The 6,313-nt window shown below is 44.1% G+C and overlaps 1 non-coding gene across 1 annotated transcript; it reads right to left on the reverse strand.

The window, feature by feature from the left end:
* Positions 1–5,779: 5,779 nt before the first annotated feature.
* Positions 5,780–5,886, reverse strand: LOC140854946 (small nucleolar RNA R71). The gene has a single exon (XR_012138040.1). It is a non-coding gene; the product is annotated as a small nucleolar RNA R71 (small nucleolar RNA).
* Between the last annotated feature and the right edge of the window lie 427 nt (positions 5,887–6,313).

Consider the following 6,313-nt stretch of genomic DNA (forward strand, 5'->3'; position numbering starts at 1 on the left):
CGTCAAGGCCAAACTCCATTGCATAGTGGAGTATAAGGCCTCAGAGGACTTTAAGGGAGAGCTCCTCAATGCCTCCACCATCAGCTTCATTCAGGGCTTCGAGAACTACAAGGTCCGCATGAAATACATGATGCCATAGTTGGACCTCTATCATCTCCACCTCAAGAATAGTGATGAGGAGGTCGAAGCATTTTCTTCGAATAAAGATTAGCCCTCGCTCCTCTCTTTCTTTGTCCTTCCTCTCCTCTTTTGTTCGGTGCCTTTCTGGCACTGTCTTCTGTAAATATTTAATGAATGAAAAGTGAACTTTTATCATGCGTACCCCTTCCATGGTTGCATTCTGACTCTTTTTCTTTTTGCTGCTGTTGCCGCATTATAGAATGTGTACTGTCGTTTTACGGATTCTGGCAAATGTCCGATCTCTGTCATCGGATATACCTTTAAGGTAGTTAGATCTTTCTTAAGAAATCACAGATTCGAGGCTTCAATGCGCATCCGATCTTCATCTTCGGATGAACCTTTTAAGAATTAGGCTCTCCCAGGAAATCATAGATTTGGACTTCAGCAAACATCTAATCTCCATCTTTGGACGAACATTTCAGGAGTTAGGCTCTCCTAGAAAATCATAGATTTAAACTTCGGCATGCGTCTGTCGAACCACGGTGGTAACCACTAGGGTTGGCTTGGGATGCTACTCCACAAGAGGCTCTTGAAACTTTTTGAAAGCTGTTTAGCCTTCCTCGATGGTTGCACAGCCTTCCAGCCCTCTCAAGAAGTATGTCATAAAAGCGAGCGTACCCCGATGGGCTGCGAGGTCGACATAGTCGAGTCCTATAATTTTCATGATTCTGATCCGATGGAGGGCCTTAACGATAGTAGGGCTTGTACCTCTCTTTTCTTTCATTGTAATGGATCTTGTCCGATCGAGGTCATCTTGTAATGAGACTTTGCTTAATAAAATGCTCATTTTATAGTGCGTACCTTACGTGTTTATCTCGACATAGTTGTGGAGATTTATTCCGGGATGTCATCCGATTCCATCTTAAGTCATCTCCAACCTTTAGCCGATCCGCTTGTGGTGAACGGTCGTGCGAAGCTTACAGTGGTCTTCGGCATGGTTCCAATGATCCACCCTCGATCTGGCTAAATTCGTGATTGAATTTTTCGCTAGAAGGAACAATCTTATTAGTGATGAAGGTACAAAGGTTCGTATTGCTCATTAGCAGTGGATCCAAAGTCCCTCAGAGTGTCAGGCCCGTAGAAACTAAATGTCATCAAGAGTGGCTGACACGTAAGCTCTAGGTTCATCCACTTCCATTAGTTGACTCGATATCCCTTAGCTAGAGGTTTGTCTATTGTGTTCGGCAGACTTTGGTGCCTTGGTTTGTTTGAGTGCAGAATCTTTAGGTCGAGAGGCATTGGGGACATTGGCTTCAGCATGAGCTCTGTAGTGATTGGTTATCCACAGTCAGTACAATGTCATTTGGTCCCAAGCTCTTACCTTAATAGTTTATGGCAGGAGTTAGGTCCTAATCTACCTGGCAATGTAATGGGCGGTCATAGTTGGGAGTTTCCTTCATCCCGACATTGTCGAGGATGTCCGAACTTAGTGAACAGAGCTTTGTGCATCCTTTTGTACTGAACAATGATGGTTTTGAGAGCTCGCCGCTCAACCTTCCACTCTTCCAGTTTCACTTCCTGCTGGTGGATTTTGAGGTCGTACTCATGATTTCGATCGCTAGGCCGCCATTGGGGTGCTGCCCCCCACTTCAGCACCAGTTCAGTGTGAACCTCTCGTGAGATCCTCGCTCTGACTCATGAGGTATCCAAATGCACAAATCGGAGAGGAGAATGCGGTGGTGGAAGTGTTGAGGGAGATTCTTCATCCCTCACTTCTTTTATGATTGTACAAGATGATTCTTTTCTCCTTATCTTGAAGCTCTGTGATCATCAACGTGGGGCTTCCTTTTGTTGCTGTTCTTCCTCCCTTCTTTTTGGAGTCAGACTTTGTCATCCTCGACCCAAGCATCTCTTTACCCTCAAGTTATGAGATTGGTATTGTCCCCTACGAAGTTCTCATTGAGGGAAGAAACTAGGTGCTCACCTCGAGTCCTTGCTTCATTGCCCATGTGACGGTGGGTTCATTGAGGGTATAGACTTTTGAGACAGCAATATCAAAGCATGCCAGATATTCTTCTCAGCATTCCTTCTCTCTAAATAGTGGGTGAGGTACTGTTGCTATCCTTCGTTCATGGCCTCGAGCTGTCGAAGCACATTATAGGCCAACTTCTCGATCATTTAAGGGAGTGGATTGACCCCTGCGAGAGGCCTGAGGATTGGATTCTTGCATTCTTCCTGAGGACCATTGGGGAGGATCCGTGGAAGAGGGCGTCAGTCACCTTCGCGATGTCATGAAAATCTCATGGCCCTTCAAGGGAGAACCGATGGATATGCCCTATCGTTGTCGATGAGTTCGGTCTACCTGGCACTCGGGAGGTCACTTTCATGGAATCCCAAGGACATCATGTGTTCGGCATGGTGCATCCTGGGCAATGATAATTTGTAGGGATGAGCGGCCTGGGCATCTGGCCATCGATTCGGATATTTTTGAGACTACTCATTCAGCAAAACTTATTGCCTGATCAATGGCAGTGGTTGGCAGAGTTCCATCTTGGCTCTCTTTATAAAGGATTCTTCATTGCTTTTGGGTCGAGGTTCATTAGTGACCTTCCATGTTGTGGTGGTGCCCCCCACCACCTTGGGAGATGGTGGGTGCCTTTTTCATGGCCAGAGAAGTTTCTATCTTTAATCAGACCGTCACAGGATGCTTGGATGAGAGTCATTGTAGTGGGGGCTTTGGCTTAGTGTGGGAGGTATTGGAAGTCCTCCATCACACCGATGGGGGAGTTGGCATAACAGTCATTGGAGAGTCCCTTTCGGGTAGCACTAAATCGAGAGATCTTTAGCCTCTCCATGGGGCTACTCCTCCCTCCTCACTGACATGACTTCTTCTACAGTCTCTAGTGGGGCATCCGGAAGGCGGACATATCTCTGAGAAGGACGCCCATCATGCTGCCGAAGTATCCTTTGAGGAAGTTGTGTCCTTCGCCAATGCAATGCCTTGTGTAAATATCTTCAATGACCCTGAGGTGTAACCTTAGCCCGATCCCATAGCGGATGGCCGATGAAGTCGATATAGCTCTTATTTTGTAATTCTCCTTTGTTTTCTCTTTAGTGCTCCAGATGACTGCTATTGTAACATGTCATGCGGCATCGGGAGGTCTCTATCTCACTCGCCTACGGACGCGTGGTATTCGCATATGGCAGGGATGAGGATTCTCCCCGTTCTTTCCTATGGATATGGAGGTCGATGATGCGCTTGCTATCCCTACTCATAGGCAAGAAGGGGCATCGGATTGAAGCTGATGACGAACTTTTCGATCCTTTTTACAGATAGAGGTTGATGATGCGCTCACTATCCTTGCTCGTAGATAAAGAGGGGCATCGATATTGGGCCGATGATGCACTCTCTCACCTCGTTGGCAAACAAGATGGGGGCATTGATGTTGGGCCGATGGTGCACTCTCTCACCTTATTTGCAAATAAGGTGGGGGCATCAGTCTTAAAGTATCATCAGCATGATGAAGCCGTTGAAGTGTCGATGCGGACTTCGGGTCTCAAGTGCATTCACCAGTTGGGAGGACTTCATTTTAGTAGGGTCGTGCATGCATGTTCCTATGGATATCTCTATCCTCACTCTAAAGTCCCATCTCTTTCCCACCGATACGCCATTCTATCTGCTTTGATCTTCCTGATCATCCAAGAGGTTGATGGATGCATCATGCGGCTCGTCCGATGGTATCTTGAATCAACTTAGGATTTGCCCACTTTGAATCTCTCGGGAGGATAGTGGTTGAGTTTTGGAGTTGGGGCCATCATCTTGCTGATGGCTAGCCCTGCCCAAAGTCTACCAGTTCAGTGTTCGGATCTTTGAACCTTTCTCTCAAGTTCTTTCATTTGTTGGGAGCGGTTCTGGTGCTAGCTTGTGGCAGAGCTATTGGTCGTTGAGGTTGACTGTCTCTTTCTGACCTTTTGAGGGAGACTAGGATGAACGGCGTGGAGCTTGCACCACCAGTCATGATCGTAGGTGGGAGGCCTGAGTCACGTTCGGATGTTGATGCTCTCACCTTGACCCATCTGCACAGGCCCGATGGTCGCACCAAGGCAGCCGCTGGTGAAGTTTGGCCCCTCACCATGCTCCACCGTAGCTGCTATATGGTGGGTGTGAGTGTTCGGACCTACTCCATCATGGTATTAGCTAATTATCTCCTTAGGAAAGGTTGGTCCTTACCACCTCACACATCAAGTGCGTTGTGCCGGAGGGACCGTCGGCGTAACGTGGTAGGGTGGTTCCACAATCGGGCTCTCATTGCTTTCCTTTAGAGGCATAGGTTCAAGCTCTTTGATTTATGTCACAAATTGACATAAAAAGTATCAATTAATATCTAAATTATCTAACTTTATTAAGAAATTGATACTTGTTATTATATTTTGCAGAAGAAGAGATCATCAATAGAAAGAACAAGGAAAGAGGATTCCAACAGCATAAATTTTATGCAAAACAGAGTTAAATTGACCCAGAATTGAAGAATGAAGAAAGAAGACTCAATTGGGTCAAACCCGAATCAAATCAGATCAAAATTGGTCAAAAATCAACTGATTTGGTGATCTGGTTAGCCGCCTGATCCACAGCAACAGGCGCATGGACCATGGATCCATCGGTGCACCATAAACCCCCCTAACAATCCTCTAAAACCTCTTAGTCCCACATCTAAAGTTTTGAAAACCTTATAACCCCCAAATGCCTATAAAAAGCCCCCAAAGGCCCTTGTTTTATGTATTCTTCCTTCCGATCAAGCTTGTAACCCTAGATAGTGGGGTTTTTAGCTTCTTCTCAAGCTCGAGCTTTGAGTTTTTGTAATAATTTTTTTTATATATAAAATCTTATTTTTATGCAATTTCATCTCTTTACATTATGCAATTTATTTTTCTTGCAATTAGGATAGTTTAATTTATGCAATTTAATTTTATGCAATTAGGTTAGTTTAAATTATGCAGTTTAATTTATGCAATTAGGATAGTTTAATTTATGAAATTAGGATAGTTTATTTTTTTGCATTTAAATTTTGCAAGTAGATTTAGATCATGTCTAGCTAAGCATCCCTTCTAGGGTTTGCGATGAAGCTAGATCATGAGTAGGGATTTTACATAGGGTTCTTTCTTTTTCTTAGGATTTCTTTTTCTTCCTCTTTTGCCAAGAATTTTTGATGAACTACAGTTGGGTCAGAGTCCCTTCATAGTTCAATCTTGATTCAGTGCATAGGAGGAGAAAATCCTAAGGGATCCTAGTTACTACTCCCCTGTAAAGAATCTTGATGAGTTATCGTTGGGCCTTAGTCCCTTCATAATCTATGCTTGGAAAAGACAAGAGGAGTAGTCGTTAGGATCAATAAGAAAAATTCTAGGTAGAATTCCTAATCTAGATCTAGTGGATTCAAAAACCCTAGATCCTTAGTCTTATTGTCTTTAGCAAACAACTTTCGACTTTCGATTTTTGTTAAAGCTCGCTTGAGCATAGATTTGAAAATCATTTTTAAACCAAGTCTCTGTGGGATCGACCCGTACTCGCTGGTCGTGCTACTCTGCACACCGTGCGCTTGCGGTTTTATTTATAAATTTTAAGATTTGCACATCATATTTTCCCCATCATAAAACAGCTAGGATTAGGAATGAAATAAATCAATTTTACCAACTAGCTGGTGAATCATTTTGGAAATACTTTGATCGTTTCAAGAATCTTTTGACCCAATGCCCACACCATGGAATAGAAACTTGGAGACTATGCCAGATCATCTATGAGGGGTTAGATTCAAACTCAAAACCATGCTAGAGTCCATATGCCAAGGCCAATTTATGGACAAAGAAACTACTGAAGCTTGGCAATTCTTAGAAGACCTAGCCGAGAAAAATTTACAGTGGGAAACAACTAGGGAACCTGATAAAGCTACACCTTCAAGAGGAGGAATGCATCAAATTCAACCAACCCTAGCATCAGAGGCCAAGATTGCAATCTTAACACGTAGATTGGAAGCCTTAGAATTACAGAGACCAGCCAATGTAAATCAAATATCTGCACCCATGTGTAAAGGGTGCAATGCACCAGACCATGTCTTAGAAGAATGTTCCTACTCGAATGAGTGTGCACAGGTGAATGCCACCTATCAAGGACCATTGAACAATCCTTATGCACCCA

Source organism: Elaeis guineensis, chromosome 1 (genome assembly GCF_000442705.2).
Source record: "Elaeis guineensis isolate ETL-2024a chromosome 1, EG11, whole genome shotgun sequence".
NCBI lineage: Eukaryota > Viridiplantae > Streptophyta > Magnoliopsida > Arecales > Arecaceae > Elaeis > Elaeis guineensis.